Here is a 17,670-nt window from a genome sequence, read left to right on the forward strand (position 1 = left end):
AAATTTATTCGCGCGTTTCAACCATATCCCAGATAACGCAATACAAACCTGGGTAAATCATCAGGATGTCCGGCTCTGGACATTTCAGCATCCTCAGGTTGTCCAGATCTCATCCTCAGCCAGCCCATTCAAAGTCCGTTTGTCCATCCAGCGTACATCCTCGGAACGAACGTCGTCAAAATGATACCGCTGGACAGTTTCCGTACATTTCCAGGAATTAGTCTGAAGTTACCTGCAAGCTAAGGCAACAGGCCTCACTACACACTAAACTTTCTTGCAGCCTTTTTGGACGAAAAGTTGTGCAAGACCCTTGCCCAATGGCGTACACTTTTAAAACGTGTTTTGGCGAAAAGAAGGTGTATGGATGAAAAAAAGCGCGTTTGTGTGAACACCCTAGAAAAAGGTGTAAGGTTGCTTAACATCCTAAGGGTGGGGCCAGGATAGCAGCTACGCGTGGCAATGTGAATCGGCGGAGCTCGCAGCAATCAACACAAACAGTCAATACACACAAGTTACACTTGGAACACAAACGAATTGAGCATGAAAACCAAGGGGATGCAAGAGGAACAGGGAGTGATTGCTTACTTAATAATACGTGTGCTCTTCTTGCTTTTATATCCAGCAGAGAAAAGCCCCCGATCGAGTCGGTGGGTTTGTCGCAAAAAACAAACATTTAAGCGTCAATTTGGTACTACGGATTTTACTATGACAATATACAAATTAGCAAGCGGATTTGCAAAAACCTTTTGATCACGAGGTAGTTTCTGTGTTCCATAACTTGTAGAATTTTATTAAATTCAAACAAATCTTCCCCGCCACCTCGACACCCTTCAAAAAGGGTGTTCATTATTTCAACACCTTTTTTTCCCAGAAGGGTGTAAAGCTACAAATTATGGTGTTCGAAACTAAGAAAAAGGGCGCAAAGAAAAAGGGTGTAAGAAAAGACCGCCGACCAAGAAAAAAGGTGAAGAGACCTCCAACTTTAGAGACATTTTGTACCTGTTTACACGGGTGGACTGAACATTTTCTACAAGCAGGGGGTGTTTTGTACCTCACTGGTAATAAATTAGCATAATTTATTACTGTAATAGCCTCCTCTGTAAAAACAGCGTCACAAGTCCATATGGATTGTGATCCAAAATAAGTAATACAACGGATCATTTAGGGATCATTCGCAATCCATTGTGATCCAAAATAAGCTCTAGGATGGACAATTGAGGGATCATTACAATATCTAATCCTGTGGATGTCCCCCGGAAGCCCAGAATAGGATCCAGGACGTTTGGACTATTTGAGGACGTCCTCAGGACGTTTTGCGTTATCTGGGATATATCTTTGTCGTTAGACGGAGATTTGATTTTTTTTTCACACCCGCTTGATAGAGAATCACCCTAATTTTTTTCCTATAGCTTCAGATTCTGGGAAGGTTGGTTGTCTGCTAATTACAGTCACCGTTCGCTGGTTGACATCCTTGCCAAATTGTAACGTCTGACGGCTGCAGCTGGCGTAACTCGCTTCTCTGAGCGCCTCGAAAAAGCGCCCCCTTTCGCCTTCTATTTTTCGCCTCTTTACGCCAAACAAAAGAAAAGTGGGGAAGGAGCGTGTGCGGGTGGCGACTAAAAGGCCGACACCGTCCAGGCGCCTGTCACCGAGCAAAGCAAACAGAGCGAAGGGTACACAGCGCACGCCCTGCTTTATGTTTTGCTGCGAGGTCCGGCCAGCGTCGGGCATTGAAAAAACTGCGATACTGCTGCGTGGCCTCTCCGCGGCCCCTCGCTGTATGATGCGCAGTGGTGTTCTAACTCCGGCGCTTTTTACTTGTACGCCCCGACTCTTATCCGCGCGTTGACAGCGCTGTTTCCGGGCGAAGCGTAGCTGCGCCGCCTCTCACGCAGGCTAACGGGGAAGGGGAAGAGGAGGGGACGACTCTCGTGATGGAGTGTGTAACTCGAAGTTGTGCGGAAGTTCGTTTTATTCTTCACGGAAACGACCTGACGGGCACCTTTTTTGTGGCTGGATTTGAACGTATGCCTACGGAGTTGTACTCCGTGGGTGGTATATCTACGACCGCGCTTACAAGCGCGCTTGCTGATTTGACCGCATAAAAACACGTTAACTTTGAATACCGGAACCGCTGCCAGACACCAGACGTTACATTTACTGTCGTGTGAGTCATTATTCGAATTTTGCGGGGAGGCCGACGTCTCGAGAAATATGCCCCGTTCCGCAGTTGTATCGACCCCGGGCACCACGCCCGGCTGACGTCCCCCTCCTCTTCCCCTCCAACACGTCGTCTACTCAGTGAGCAAGGGTCCCCCCAGTTCCGAGATAATAAGTATTTTGCAATTATTATGAACACTACCCTATTATGTTGCTATATCTTTCTGCAGAGGCGTCACTGCGCCGACAAATATTTACAGGTCGTGACTGGCGAACCCTAGCTTGAATAAGCGCGCTACGTATTTCCGTGCACTGGAGCACCGGGGAATGTAGCCAGCCCTCGCTGCCGAGTAAATATTTCTGTCATTTTTTCTCTACTTTTTTCTCTTCTCAGCTGTCAAAGGAGCTGAGAAACGGCAGAAGTCTACCCACCCAGCGCGACGCGGGAGAGGCAAGGTCGGGCAGACGACGTAGCAGACGAAACAAAATTCGCGAACCCAGGTTCCCAGGTCTCCGCGCCGGCAGTGTCGGATGTGACGTAGTTTCAGAAACAGGCGCATGCGCAGCGCGGTGCGTGCGTGCCATTGACTCAGGCGTTGACAACTGAAGGTTTGGGGCCGACCCTTGTTTTTTTTTACGAGGAATGTGTGTCGAACAACAGTGCGCTGCCCTTTGATATTACGAGTGTCTCGAACGTCGTCCGCAAAGCTGCCAATGTGTTGTGCCCCCGGCCACCTGAATAATGGATATTTTCAACGCGAAAGAAGACCCACTAGCCTCGATTCAAGATCCGACTGGTAAGTGCTGTTTTTCACGCACACTCGCGCTGCTGTGGTTAGTCGTCGTATTCCCGAGACTCATCTCGAAAGTCGGAGGCCGTTAGTGGATCTTTACTCGTAGGAGGAGTAGTTGGGAGTAACGACATTGTTCGTTTTATCCGGCCGGGCGGGTTGATCGCAAAGACGAGTTCCGCGGCGGCCGCTACGTACACACGCACATACACGTCCAATTCGGCAGTGGCGGCGTGGACAGGCCCGAAATTTCCTCGTCCATGTGCCACTAAAGGACAGCGGAAGACGGTCGCTCTATACCGGCTCAGGCGTTGCTCCCGATAGAGCCCCGATGAGCCCCGATAACCAGCAGGCAACGGGCGAACCGACGACCGCTTGTTGACTGCGGGACCGAACAAGTTCTTCGGCTCGTCGACGGCAGCCGGCTAGTCCGACAGCATCGGATACTGTTTTGTGACTGATTTTATTTGCTTCACGTTGATATTGCCCGAGCCGTGTCGTTCGAACTGCTTCGTCACAGTGGGTTGGCGACTGGTAACAAAAGCTGCTCGACTTTTGTGGCCTTCCGAAGGCGTGAGGTTGGCATCCGCTGTCGGGGGGAACATAGAGTTCCGCTGGCCGACGCTCACGCCTCGTGCTTCTTCCTTCGAGATACCCATCGTCGTTAACGGCTCATTAAATTGCGCGCTCCAGTGATTGTTTACTGTGTGACTGCGCATTGACTAGAAAAGCGACGAAACGTCCCAACGTGGGGACGCTCGTTTGGCGAAGTAGCCGATGGACTCGGCCCACACTGCACGCTTGCGATGGCGATCAGCCGTTTGTCACACACTGCACGCTGTCAGTTCACTTGCCCACTCTGCGTGCGTCCACGAACTCGGTTTCTGAGGCGTTTTCGTACTCTTGTGGGACTTCTTAGCCTCGATACGGGCATTTCCCCGTAGGAATTGCGGGTCGGCGCCTGGGTTACAGATCTCTGCGTTCTTTTCACTCGGTGTGCGCCGGAATGTGTGCCGTGGCTGTTGCCCGCCCTGACTTGGCCAAGCGGCCGGACAGACTTCAATGCTTGCGTCGGAATCGCCGGCAAAAGCGATATGTTTTCCGCAACTGTCACATGTCGAGAGGTGTCGGGGTTTCGTCGCATCCACGCGCTTTTGACTAGCTTTCGCACACGTGCATGCGATGTTGAGCTTGGGGACACGAGCGCGTATTTACCGACCTCCCGTTCACAGTGATCGCATTTCTGTAGCCGTACAGCTGTCACGCCGCCAAGTGCAGGGACAGGCATTGAGTGGATGGCGAGCGTTTACTGAGCGATTTTAGTAGCGGTCGACACAGATCCTTAAAAAGCCTGTTGCGTTTTCCCCCGCAAGCACTGCCAGTTGGCGAAAAATAAAAGTATTCTAAAATGCAGCTGCGAAAAGTTCGTTTCTCAACCGTTATGAATTGCGAGAAACTCTGCTTTCTGTCATTTTTTCCATTGTGTGGCCGCTGTCAAGTGACGTGACAGCTAGGATACTCTTATTTGACGGAGTTGTCGTTTTCGTCCAGCGGCGTCAATGGCAGAAGCGAGCGTCGTTTCGGCATCTTTGGGAAATGTCGAGGTGCTTGCTCCCTGTTTAGGCCCACGGTGCCCGCAAGAAAGGGTTAACCGGATCGAACGCAATCGTCGCAGCAGGGGAACGGGAAGTGAAGAGGGGGTGGGGGTTGAGTTGGTCACCGGCGCTCATTTTTGGCAGTGTTCCAAGGGCGTCTGAAATTGCCCCCTCCTCCTCCGTTTCTCTACTGGAAGAATGCTGCTGGATAGCTCCGCGTGCTCGCACACGCTTTCTCGTGCGGATTAATTAGCCGTAAAGATCGCGTCACGCTTTCTCCGAAGCCGTCGCGGGATGACAGCCGTGTGGTCGAGACGCTGATTCACCCCTCTTAAAAAGCGTAGTGTCCCTTTGTTTTTCTTGTTTGGGCTGAAAAAGAAATTCTGGCCTTAGTCGTCGTGCTTTCTCGATGCGGAAATCCAGTCGATCCTCAACAGAGGCCCCCTTTGTTTTCAAAGAGGACCTAAGCGTTTCCTTCCAGAGGCAGTCTGGTTTCCCAGAAAATGCAGTTCGTTCAACTGGTGGCTGTGGGGTTCATTTTGTAAATAGCAGGTTGTCGTCACTGGCTTCCAAAGTCATGGAGGGTGCCTGTTGTAGGCTGTTTAAACCAAAATGTATTTTTTGAGCGTAAGTACAAGACAGGCTATACCTTTTGCACAGTCAGGTCCACAGTCTACTTTTTGTGCTAACCAAACTGCAGCATTGAAACACCGTATGTCTGTATTTTGCCCCTTTTGCCACATCAGTGTCTAACATTGTGAACGGCCAACAGCCTGTAATTTGCTTACGGTGCTTCCTCTCTAGCAAACTGCGAGTAGTCAACTTTTCCCCACAACTCGTGGCACGTTTTTTCATTGGCTATCGGGGCAGGTCTAGGTAGGAGGAAGAATGAGTGACTCCAGTAGGTGCATTTGAACTTATTAAATAATAACGTTCGGCGGTCTGATTGTTTGCATTAAATCTACACACATTCAAGAGCAGCAAACCACAAGAATATCCCGAGGCATGATGGCAGATACATTAATCTGGTGTGTGTGGGCAGGGCAGGCACTTGAAAAGGGCACTGCAGATTTTATCCTCAAATTCATCACATCCGCATTTATTCGGGTGCCCTGTATGCTACCGTGGTATCACTTTATTGCGAACTTCAAACAAATAATCAAGATATTAACGAAAACAGATGAAGCAGTAGCGACTCCCCAGCCATTTTCTGGCAATTTCTCTACGGCGTCACAGAATCATGTTTGTGCAATAGGCAGCCCCCGACCAAGAAACATGGCTGGGTGATGGGAGTGGGGCCTCTAGTTCCGTTTGATCGTATCACTTGAATGCTTACATGCAGTTGACATAATGATGACTGTGTTTTTAGTGCTGGTACAAATTACATCACTGTAGCACCAGATTTGAAATTTCTTCAACATTTCTTTTATTTTTCGGTTAAGAAACGTCTTTTGTGGCCAGAATGGAGCTGAGTGAGTTACCAGAAACTAGATCTTTCATAGTAGGACTTTATTGCTGGCTAGTTGGTTCTTGACGTGCGCTCGTCTTGTCCTCTCTTTTCTTCATTCTCGTCTTTTGGGCAAACTTATTCCTTCGTAGATCTTTCAAATTGAACAAAGGTTTTTTTTTTGTTGTTGTTGTTTTCACGGATCCTCTAAAGGAGGCAATGCCGTAACCTATTGACAGAGGCACTAGCAGCAATAGCAAAACTCGCATAGGTGAGAGGGCCAGTACAAGATCTGGTCAACCTGCATCTTCCTGCAGGGCAGCTCACTGTGTTGTTGCCTTCACAGCTGTCAAGCACAAGAAACGTGCTGAAATTTTTTGCAGAGTAACTACATACAGTGTAGTTAGTACTAGTGTTGTGCAGAGCATATTTGTTGTGGTGTCACCTAGTGACTAACTAGTTCACATCACTTCTGCACAATGGGAAGGGTATATGTATTCTAATTAATATTTGCATTGCAGAAGCAGCAGCAGCCAGGTCTTTGCCATTAGAAGCTGCAAAAAGAAAAAAAGTGGTGGCGCTGGTCTTTGCTTCCTAAAAACATGATTGATCATTTTGTAAATCCTGACAAGGCTCATCTTGAAAGGAAAGGCTACTCTAGTGGACACCTACTGCACAGAGTGACGAGTAAACTACTGCATTTTGATTCCTTTTCCTTTTTTGATTCATTGAGAGCTTCCTTTCAATGGATCGCTATGTTTTGACAGTTTTCTCTTTTATTTAACTCAATTTTTTGAAAACTTTTGTTCTCAAAACTTTTGCATTTAGCGCTTTATTTTGTCAAGTGTTGTTGGTCTGCGTTGCCTTCAACCCGGGAAGTTTCTTATTTTTTGGAGCATCACTGTGGTGAGTGGAATTAGTAGGACTTGCATGCATCTCGTAACCATTGGCTGGATTGTCTTTCTGCAGAAATGAACCCCTGATTGTGGCATCTTTGTTGACTTTCTATCTTTTACATCTGGTGTGGGAGTTCCTGTGTCACAAGACTTGCCTTTAAATACGTTTCACACAAAAATAAAACCCATGCCGACTACTGGGAAAGGTGCACCTGAAGCCATGTGGCCCATTTGATAGTCAAGACAGATGTTTCAAGGCAGCTTCTATCATCTAGTGAATGAGAACTTACTACCACTGTATCACTTTTTTTTTGTTTGTTTTTATGCCCAGGAGATCAATTTCAGTCAAATTTGTACCCCCTGTATGTGGTAGGAGAGCACTGAGTCTGTACCCCATTTTGTAGTCAAAAAGAGAGGGGCATCTAGATTCACTCCACAGTTAAGAATGAAATTTTTTATTGCGGGCACAGTTGTTTTATATTTGAACTTTTGGCGTTTGTGCACGTCTCTTTCAACACCTGCAGTGACAGAGGGGGGGACAAGAATACATTGACTGCAAGGCGAGCAGATGAGGCAGATAAGCTTATCTCATTTATAGCACGTAGATTCCCCCCCGTATAGCAAGGGCAGCCAGGGTAGGTCCGCCCACGTAGTTATGGGGATAGCTAAACGGCCATTCTTCTCTGGAGTTGTTGTTCCACAGTGGGGTCTGCTGCCGCGGTCAAGGTGCACAGTAATTGAGGTCAGTGCACTCTAGTTAGTGAGGGAAGGAAAGGCACGTTGCCCGTTTAATCATTTCCCTGGTCTCAAGGTATGCTTCAGGCACAATAGTGCAGGCCTTGGTCAGTCTAGAGTGACAGTTGCTTTGTATATGTTAATATTTCATTTGTGCTAGCTGTGGACACAGGGCATCGCAGTGTAGCAATTAGTTGCTATTGCCCAGGATACATCAGGATGACACGAGAATTGTAGCTGTTCACTTTTAGATGAAATGCAGACTTTCCATTCCTGCGCAGCCTGCGGGGTTGTGTGTCCACAGTCCAAAGGTAGTATTAGGCCGAGTTGTGTTTGGTGTTAAAGTCGAGGCAGCGCATGCTGCTTGTTTTTGTTTGGTAATACAAGCAAACTGGACAACTGCAAAGTGAAAGGGGATGCAGAAAGTGTAAGCGACACTAGGGTGACACTTCAGTTGTTTCCTTCACGCTGTGTTCTCGTGGAGTTTTTGGGCTTGTTAGTGATCCGTTCGGCATTGCGTGATCCCTGGAGACTTGCCAGCAGCTTGCAGTGGGGTCAACAACTCCTGTCTGGGCCGGATGGCTGATTGCTTAAATGGCCCTTGCCTTAATGGATCTTCTGTCTCGAGTGTCTCTCATTGCGGAGTTTATTCGCTGTTCTGGAGACGCCGTGTGACATTTACTGTTACTGCACTCGGCAGGATGCGTAGCTGTAGCTTGTTGGCAGGGTGATGCTTGGTCACGTTTCGTTCTATTTCTAGCTGCTTGCTTGTGGGACGTACACAAAGTTCACAGGCGTGTGCAGTGAGCACGGTTAGAGGAAGCAGAGTAGAAATAGATTAAAATGATTTTTCTTTTTACATGTCAGAAGTATTTCCTTAATAAGCAGTTTAGCTGAAAGACAGAAATGTTTATATTCTTTTCAGTGTTGGTTTTGGTGACAAAAGGCAATTTTTTCTTTCGTTTTGCTTAAAAGGGTGAAGTTTGAAGTATCCTGTATTCAAACCAAAGAAAAGATGCATACACACTACACAAAGAAACCCGACAACTTTGGCAAAGGGAGAACAGCAACGAAAAGTCTCTTTTTACTTTCATTTACCTAAAATATTTTTTGTGACATAAAGTAAGACATCACACTCCGTGAGTGAGGCAGCTGTGCAGTTTTTCAGCAATTAGATGTTAACTTACCAGAAGTTTGTGTCTTTATCTTCTTGACCGATTCCATATCCCAGGGAAGATGACGATATAATTGCTCTTGCATATATACACCAGAAGTTTTTGAGTAGTTTGCACGTGGATTACACAGCTTTGTGGCTACTGAGGGCAGCAGACCGTTAGATAAAGCAGTGACGCAAGGGACGAGTTTGAGTTACTCAGAGCAGAGGTGAATGGAGTGTAGCACGAAAAAATTTTAGTTTTTCCTGTGGTGCAGTAGCACCTGGAATAGATGTTAATTAACGCGCACCTAAGTTTCAACACACAGGCTTTTTCGTGTTTTGCCTCTGTCAGGCACAGCCAAGATTGAATCCATGTCCTTCGGCTTAGCAGCATGAATGAGCGTCTGTGGTGGGCAGATATCGAGCAGCAATGATGATTATGATGATGTCAGGGGCAGCAGCCAGAAACTTCCAAGTGTGTGTGTTCTTTGTACCATTGAAAACACCTATTCTAATGTCGCCTGTCTTGGGCTCCGTGACAAACTGTGCCAGCACAATGCAGGGGACTGTCTGGGCCAGTGACGCCTGTTTTTATGCTTCACAGCGGCAGCTGGAAGTTATTTCATGCTTGTTAAACTTTGGGTGTGTGTGCATGAAAATGATCATCATTGTCTTTGTCGACGTTGAGAATTGGCTGAGAAGTCAAATGCAATCCATCATGACTGTCACGACTGATGTAGGGATGGTCAGCAGCATTGTGTGATAGTCAGAGGCGTGACAGTGAAATTCCAAACAAGTGCAGTACTGCAGCGTTATCTTTGAGTGGAACTTCTGGTGAAGACGCGGCGAGGTGGTGGTTCGTGAGCACTACACTCTGATGGACAAACTCTTACAGGGTGTTGGCCAAGAAGCTGTAGTATGCAAACCAAAGGCTGGTGTGTGAGTGTTTCAACCTAGAAGAAAATCCCAGTGTCACTCTCTTCTCAAAAGCACAATTCGTGAATGCCCCTTTCCTGAAATAATTTCCTAAAGCGCATCTCCCAAAGTTATTCCTACCAGTAAAAACAAACCTTCTGAAAGTGCCTCCCAACACTTACTTCAGTGAAGCGCGAGCTGCTGCTGCTAATCGCAACGCATTTTGAACGACTGTCCAGTCTTTCTGTTCTTATTAAAGAGCTCATGTGCTGAGTGGGGTGTTTAAGCCATCGCTGGTGTAATGTGTCATTATGGCAAGCTTGCTTGTTGACTTAGTTAAGGAGTTAAGGAAAAAGGGGATGTGCTAGCAAAGATTGGATTGGGCTTCGTGTGGGTGGCATGTTGAGGGCGATTTGCGGAGACAAAACATGACCTCCTGGACCAAAGCATCGCGCACTGTGGGCACGGAAAAAAAGGTCACGATGGATGTTTAGTTAGTGCTGTGGTGGGATGTTAGCTGGCCAAGATGGCTGCGGTTCATTGTGAAATTTCGGGACTGCATGAGGAGGAACAGTGCCCGTTTTCTTGCCTTTTCTTTTCTCATTCCGCATACCCGGAAGCTGGGCCCCCACAATAAGTTTATGCTGTCAGCCTTAAGTTCTGGCAAATGTTACATTACTTGCGTGTTAACTTTACTGCATTTCTCACATAATCTTTTTTTGGATATGATATTGTTCATTGCTCAGCTACCTGTAGTTTCAAACTGAGTTTTGTATGCCAACATTTATTGGGAGTGGATATGCAGGAGAGTCACCGCATCTTCAGTCTTCGTTTCCTAATGCCTGGTAGTCGCTACGTTAGTCAGTGCCTGTGCAGGTTGCGTTGCGTGTTAAAAATATGTTCTTATAAGCTTGAGAACTCTGGTTACTGCAATAGCCGGGTCAGGTATCCAAATAATGACTCGAAGCTTGTGCTTTTGGCTTTAAGCTGGAATGTTGCTGCAGACATGCCTCGCAACTACTGTGGCCGCCCATGTTTGCCCGAAATTGAGATGAGTATTTGTTTCAGATGTGCACAAGTGCGAGCATCTGATTTCTATAACACAATTAATGATGGCTGCTAGGGAAGCAGCATACATGGGTGTGGCTATGAAACTCACCTTTCATCGAGCACATTTTGCACGGGGCTTGAAATGCTAGTCAGGAGGCTGCGTAATACGCGCCAAGGACGTTGGCTGTTATCAGGAAGCGTGTTCTCGTTTGCCGTTAATAACTACCCACGGATTGCACCAAAATTGTGGATGTAATCTGTTTGTGGTGCTTCCCATCGGAAGTGGCTTGATGTCTGTTTCCGACTGCGAGATAAAACACAATGCTTTCCGATTTAGTGTGAACTGTGGGGCTTACCTGTGCTGGCTTCTCTGCCATCCGGCGTGGGTGACGGATCACAACATGTTACTTATCAGATAACTTTTGGAGTGCAGGGAGGCTTCCTGTGCGTGCAGTGCTGAGCTCTTTGCCTTTTCTGGTAAAGGCGCCGACATTTTTTGATGTCTGGAGAGCCCTGAGCCTATCAACCTGGAGAGCGAACGGATCAGTGGGTTACAGAAGCTGCTTTTTTTCATCTCTGTCAGCAGATTCTCTTTGAAGTGTAGACATGATGTAGATTACGGAGGCCAGAAGGATTGTAGCTGACGGGCTAGTAATAAATGTTTCACAAAGCAGTGGGAATCTGGGAACGGTCTGTGTTGTGTTGCATTTTCCTCTTGCACACTCGCTTTCATGAAGCTTTGTATCTCCTGAATGGTTTCTGGCCTAGGCAAGGTGTATGCTTTTCAAAAATTCATTGTGTCCTGCCTAGGAAAATTGTTGTAGCAGCTTGCGAGTAGCACAGACCATTAAAAAAAAAATAACCTTAACTCTGGTGCTCTAGCTCTGGCACAACCAATTGGGGAATAGAAAAATGTTTTTTTTTTAAATTCTTTACACACATGCACACACACACTAAATCCCTTAGCTCTGGTGTCTTTAGCTAAGGGGGGAATAGAAAAAAAAAATGTTTTATTTTTGCTGTACGAGCTCGATCAAAATAAAATTTGGGTATGATGGCAGTTTCCCTCTCTCTCTTCTGATGAACGGTAAAAATCACTAGCAGTTGAAGACTTGGGCTGTCAAATTTACAATTCTGTGCTTCCTTGAGGACAATGCAGAGAACTATTGGTTCCTTCTCTCTGTTTTTTTAATCAACCATGCTGAATACATGTTTTTGATGCATAGTATAAATCATGACACAGAAAATAATTTTGACTAGTGCTTTTGTTATTGTTGCAAGTGCAGGGTTGCAAGTCGTGGGCTGTTCTGCAAATCACCAGCTGTACTGTACAGCACCCTTCTTTATTATAAAAAAAGAAAAGGAACAAAGTATGGGTGAAAATTTATTAAGATCTTGTGCAGTATACTTCTATTGTATTTTTAAAACACATCTGTAATCCTGGTCACTTTACCATGTGTCAAAGAACAAAGAACAGAGTTTATGCTCTCATCTGGAGAGCTTTATACCTTGGGTGTTCTTGGCGGAGAAAAAGATGAAAAAGTGGCGTTTCAAGTAGGTACTATCAATGTGCGATCATACTAAGGTAATATATATAAAAAAAACTTGTTTGAAGTGTTCAATCTAGGTGCTTCAATTTAAGAACTCTTCATTGTCAAAGTTATGGGGACTAGTTGCTTGGGAAAGGCCCGTCAAGCCCTACAGTGAGAGGCGGTATACGTGCAAGGTAATTGTTGCTACTTTTGATGGCAGGCTGCAAGCAGGCAGTGTCCAAGGCGTGTTGTTCCTCCCCGTTTGGCTTTCGTGCATATTTTCCTTAGGGTATGACATAGGTTGGAAAGCAGACCAGCGTAAGACGTAACAGGGGCAGCGAGATTGCTGGCAGAAAGCTGCAGGCAAAGTGCCGACATTTCATGCTACAGTGGCTAAAGCGTAACAGCAAGTTTACCTGTATCGGTCGATACGGATATACCACTTGCTGTAGCAGGGGTTGTTCACTGCTGCAGTGGCTGTTCACTAACACAGTGGTTGGTTACAGCAGCGCCAAAATGCTTTAAATGGGTATTGCCATCCCATCAGAATTGGTTCGATGAAGCTTCTCTAAGATTTTCTTGAAAGGGGGAGAAAGAATACGTATATCTGGTAACTTCTTCTGGGCACAATTGTGCGAAGTCATGAACTTTAGCTAGTAAACATTGTAAACGTGGCTGTTTTACTAAGCTACAGCCAGTAGGATTTGTTCAGCTTCCATTTAGGTTGAACGATTTGTCACGGTGCAGTAGTGCAGTCAAAAATATTTGTGTGTGAGCTTGATAACTATCACCTTACCTAACTGGTAACAAAAAGTTATCGAGAGCCTCCAGCACCCCTCTAAGGTACCATTTTCTAAACATTGCCTTCTTTCTGAAAGAAAAGTATGCATACATTATATATATTTTGAGTACGGACAAATCTTGAGCAAATGAGAATAGCTTAATAAAGAGAATTGCTGCTGAAATGAAATAACTGCATCAAACATTTATTTGTTCCTGCGAATAAAGTCCCCCAGCAAATGGAACTTTGTGAATGAAGCCCTTTGCAGTTGAAGAAATTTTGCCGGTATTTTGAAAATACAGCGAAAGCATTCCATTGTTCGTTGAAAAAGTAGCCTCCCCCTTGACAGATGGCTTTATTGGGTAGCCCGGCAGCGCATACATGTCACGGTGGGAAGGCAGGTTTGTTTGTTGTCCAGTACATGCTTGTAGCCAAAAATTGGCGCAGCTTGCACTAGTGGTGCAAGGCTGGAGAAACAGGAGAGCTGGCAGCCATTCTCCCTTTGTCGGATACCTGGCTGTTGCATCATCATCAGCTGCAGCAGCAGCAGCAGCCCACTAGGTTCACTGCAGGACAAAGGCCTCTCCCATCGACCGCCAACCGCTCCTGTCTCGCACCGCTCGACTCCATTCTTTGCCTCTAAATTTCCTTATTTCATCCCTCCACTGAGTATTTGGCCTTCTTCTTTTTCTAGATCCATATCTCGATGTCCACTCTGTCACCCTGCTAGTCCACCCATTGCCATTTCACCTAATTACATGGCCAGCCTAAGTTCATTTTCTTTCTTTCTTTTTATTTTTTTTTTGAACTGCGATATCTTCTACTATGGTTCCTTCTCTGATCCAGGAAGCTCGTTCAGTGTCTCTAAGTGTTACTCCGATTATTATTCGTACCATGGCCCGTTGGGCTGACCTAAGTTTGCTTTCAATTTGTTTAGCAATACTCCAAGTTTCGGCTCCATATGTCATCACCCCGGATTTATTTCTCAACTTGCCTCTGAAAGTTCTCCGGGACTGGCAGGCCCGGATTGTTTCGTATGCAGGCTTTCGCATCTCTCCCAAAGTGGACCGCGTTGGCATGCGCCAGAACCCGTGGCCAAGTCCAAAGCCAACGCCCGCCCTATGAGCGCAAAGGAAATGCTGTGCACCCGGAATGCAATGATAGCTCAGTCGGATAGATGCCTATTTCACAATGCGAGGGACCCAGGTTTGATTCCGACCACGGGAAGTGGTTTTTTTTTTCTTTCAGATTGGCTGCTTATGTTATTGTTCCTCACCGCTGCTAACCCGTACCCATCGGGCGTTTGGGTGGCCCAGTGGCTAGGTTGCTGGTTTCACGATGGGAAGGTCCCGCGTTCGATTCCCAGGACCTGCCTCACCACATTTCTTTCTTGAGGCTTCGGGGTTTTCTGCCTACACCGGACAGATTTGTGTCGGCCTAAACAGCTCTGTTGTTAATATCTGGTTTCTTCGCTCGCAGAGATGTCTTCGTGATGAACTCTTCGTGATGAACTCTTGTGCGATAGTACTTGGCAAGTTGTCCTGGCTGGAAGCATAAATTTCTTTGTTGTATGAAATTTTGACGCTGTTTGATAAAAACAATTCTTATTTGTGATGAGCTCAGACCAGCGATCGAGACTGTTGCAGTGATACGTTGCCTGGCCGAACCATTTTGAGCTTTGGCAGTTGTCCAGGGAGGGTTGTAGCCAGCCGTGAAATCTTCGTCTGCTAAGCATCGCCTCATGGCACCATGTTTGTTTCACTTGGGGCTGCAAGGCATGTGTTTGCAGGCAGGAGAAGAATCATTGTTGTGAGGGAAAGCTTTTAACGGCCACAAGCTTTAAATTTAGACAGACCAGCCTCTTGTGCCGTTGCTTGGACTGGCTGTAACAACCTTGCATCGGCCTTTCGGGGGTTTTGGTTGGTGTGAGGCTTGATTGCAGCACCTGCTGAAAATACGCGCTAGCAGTAAGGTTGAAAGAACTCTGTGCACAGAGCCTTTGTAGCAAGAGAGCAGAAATACCGTTGAGTGACGTTGTTAGAAGAAACAAAGCAAGTTGAAAGTTTTTTTTTACAAAGGGAAAATTCCGTGGTATATTCTATAGCCCTAAAAGGACCATTACACATGTGAAAAAATTTTTACCAAAAGGTAGTCGTCAGGTTGTCTCCTAAGGGTACCATAAAGACATGTTACTTTGCTTTACTCAGAAGATATTCATTGTGGAATAGTGAAAGTGTAATGGGAACTACATTTAGTTAGGCTAAATAAGTGAGAAAGACAAAGAAAGAAAGAAAGGGCATTTCTCACACTTACTGATTATAGTAAATGAGTGGCGTCACCTGTGCGGCTTGACTGAGGCTGTTACAAACAAATGCATGATTTTCGAGGGCATAGTGCCTTCTCTCTGTTGCCCGTGTAACAGAGTGACCTGAAAGTGCCACTCGCCGTCGTCTGGCCATGCACTGTCAAAATTGGGAGAATTACAAGAGTAAAATGTACAGACTTGTGGTGCGAACAGGAAGAAAAGGCTGCGTACCGGTACAGGTAGTAACTTTGAGCAACTGTAAAAGTTAAATGGGGTGTATTTGGCAAGAAGCTAAAAGTTTGTAAGCACTTCCATATCAAACAAAAAAAAAAAAAAGAGGGGAAGAAAAATGAGTTACTTGCACAAAACATCTTGGATGCCATATATGACATGACTGCTGTTGTAACATAGATGTCGAAGTACGTGTGTAGAAGTAAACTGACAAAAGTGCATGTACACCGTTTGTCAAAATTTTCTAGACCAATCCTAACTAAGCCTTCTCGACCAAAAAGCATTCAAAGAATAACCTTTACTTTCAACTGTGTCACAAATATTTTATCACAGGCAGAAAGAGTCGTTTTCTCTAGCTTTGCTTTCTGGCATAAAATGTTTCAGCCCTCCTCAGGACATAAGCTTGTACATTGGATTTTTTGCGGCCTGCAAAGACTGTACATACCTATGTATGTGTTCCCATATGTAAAAATAAAAAAAAACTCTCAAGGCAAAAACTCTCAAGGCACGTGTGCAGATGTGTGCCATAATGGTGGGGGCTACATGGAGGCATACATTCAAATCTTGAATGTTTAATGTCGTATGCCAGGGGTAGGAGCATTTTTCCAGATCTGGCCCTCAGCCTAGGTTGTGCCAGGGACTCCGTGTGGTCTGGTGGAAGTAATGGGGGACCGCTTGCAACTACGGGCGGGGTTATGTGAATTAACGCAACTGGGGCGGAAAGCAGGTCCTTTTAGTTTGAAAAAGTGCAACATCACTTCGTTTTAGACAGTTTATCAAAGTGTGGCACAGTCGCACTTAAAAAGAGTTGCATGTCTGTGGCCACATTCCACCTGTTTTGGTATTTGCTTTTCAGGTGTAGAAGCCTCGAAAAAGTATGCTAACATGCATACATTGTATAAAGCTTTCTATACGTTGCATCCCATGGAGAAGGGGAGCGACGACCGTGCAAAGGAGATTTCGGCGAACATTCAAGATTCCCAGGGGGTCAAAATTAATCCGGAGCCCTCCACTGCGGTGCGCCTCATCGTTGGTGTAGTGTCGGCGCGCTGCAGTCCCAACCAAAATGCCTGAAAGCACAGGGCTGCAGACTTTTGCCTTCATCACTGTCATTTTAAACTTCAGCATGTTTACGTGGACAACAATTTGTTTAGCTTAGTCGTGTCTGGGGCAGATTCTGGGAAGTAGCCCTTGATGCATCAACTTAGTTTGTTCAGATGGGCCATGATTGTGCCTACATTACTGAGTAGTGTAAGGTGAATAGCTGTCCCTGATCACCGGGCCGACGAGCTTTGTGCGTTTTTACTAAAGCCTCTCTTACTAGTTGAAGGGGAAGAGGAAAAGGGGTTGACCAGGATGAACTTGTGTGGATTGCTTCACACTTGTGAATATGCCACGGGCTGCCTGGACTCTATAAGGCGGTCAAGTTCTAATTTTTTTTGCGAGGGAGGGGTTAGCGAACCCTGGAATTGGCTTCGTAAACCTTTTAGGGCCCGCGGAGCCACTGCTGCTGTTTTGGGACCCCATTTCTGGAATCCGATTTGCGGGACCTCACCTTTTCGGGTCTGTGGACCCCTTTTTGAGAAGCGCTGTTTTAGATCATGCATTGGAGGAAGGTGGAGAGGAAAGGTGGTTAGTGGGGTGAGTCAGTAACTCGGCCTGTCATCTGTGAATAGTTCTTTTTTTTGTCGCTTTGACTTGTGCTCCTGCCACAGTAATCAACAATTTTGCAATGCCTCTAAAGAAAAGCAAAAGTACTGAAAGCAAGTGGAAGACTGTAAGCGCATGCCCTGCACCCTGATGTATTATTTTTTTGCTTTATTTTTATTTGTTTTTTTTTTTATTTCCACATCATGCTCTCCTTTTCATTCTTATCAATTCAGCCACCCCACGAAATGGTACTGTGTTATTAGTTTGAAGCAAAGTGTGCGGGTAATGGTAATAATAATAATAAAAAACAAGGTTCACCTTGAAGCCGCCAAGTGCATCAAATGCTAAGGTGAAATGTCTGACAGAGCAAGCCAGCAAGCTAGCGAGCTGCCATTCCCAGCATGTTGCATGAAGCTTTACTTGTGC

At 46.0% G+C, this 17,670-nt stretch overlaps 1 protein-coding gene across 3 annotated transcripts in view; it reads left to right on the forward strand.

Annotated features, from left to right (window-relative positions):
* The first annotated feature begins 2,711 nt into the window (after positions 1 to 2,711).
* LOC144169562 (unconventional myosin-IXb-like) overlaps positions 2,712 to 17,670 on the forward strand; it is an 80,667-nt gene continuing 65,708 nt past the window's right edge. For 2 of the 3 annotated variants that reach the window (XM_077698792.1, XM_077698794.1), the window contains exon 1: positions 2,712 to 2,957. The gene's annotated coding sequence lies outside the window, so the exon portion shown is untranslated. The remainder of the gene's footprint in view (positions 2,958 to 17,670) is intronic. The other variant, XM_077698793.1, reaches the window with a different exon arrangement.

Source organism: Haemaphysalis longicornis, unplaced genomic scaffold (assembly GCF_048455015.1).
Source record: "Haemaphysalis longicornis isolate Haplotype H1 unplaced genomic scaffold, Haemaphysalis longicornis Haplotype H1 scaffold_2, whole genome shotgun sequence".
Taxonomy (NCBI): Eukaryota; Metazoa; Arthropoda; class Arachnida; order Ixodida; family Ixodidae; genus Haemaphysalis; species Haemaphysalis longicornis.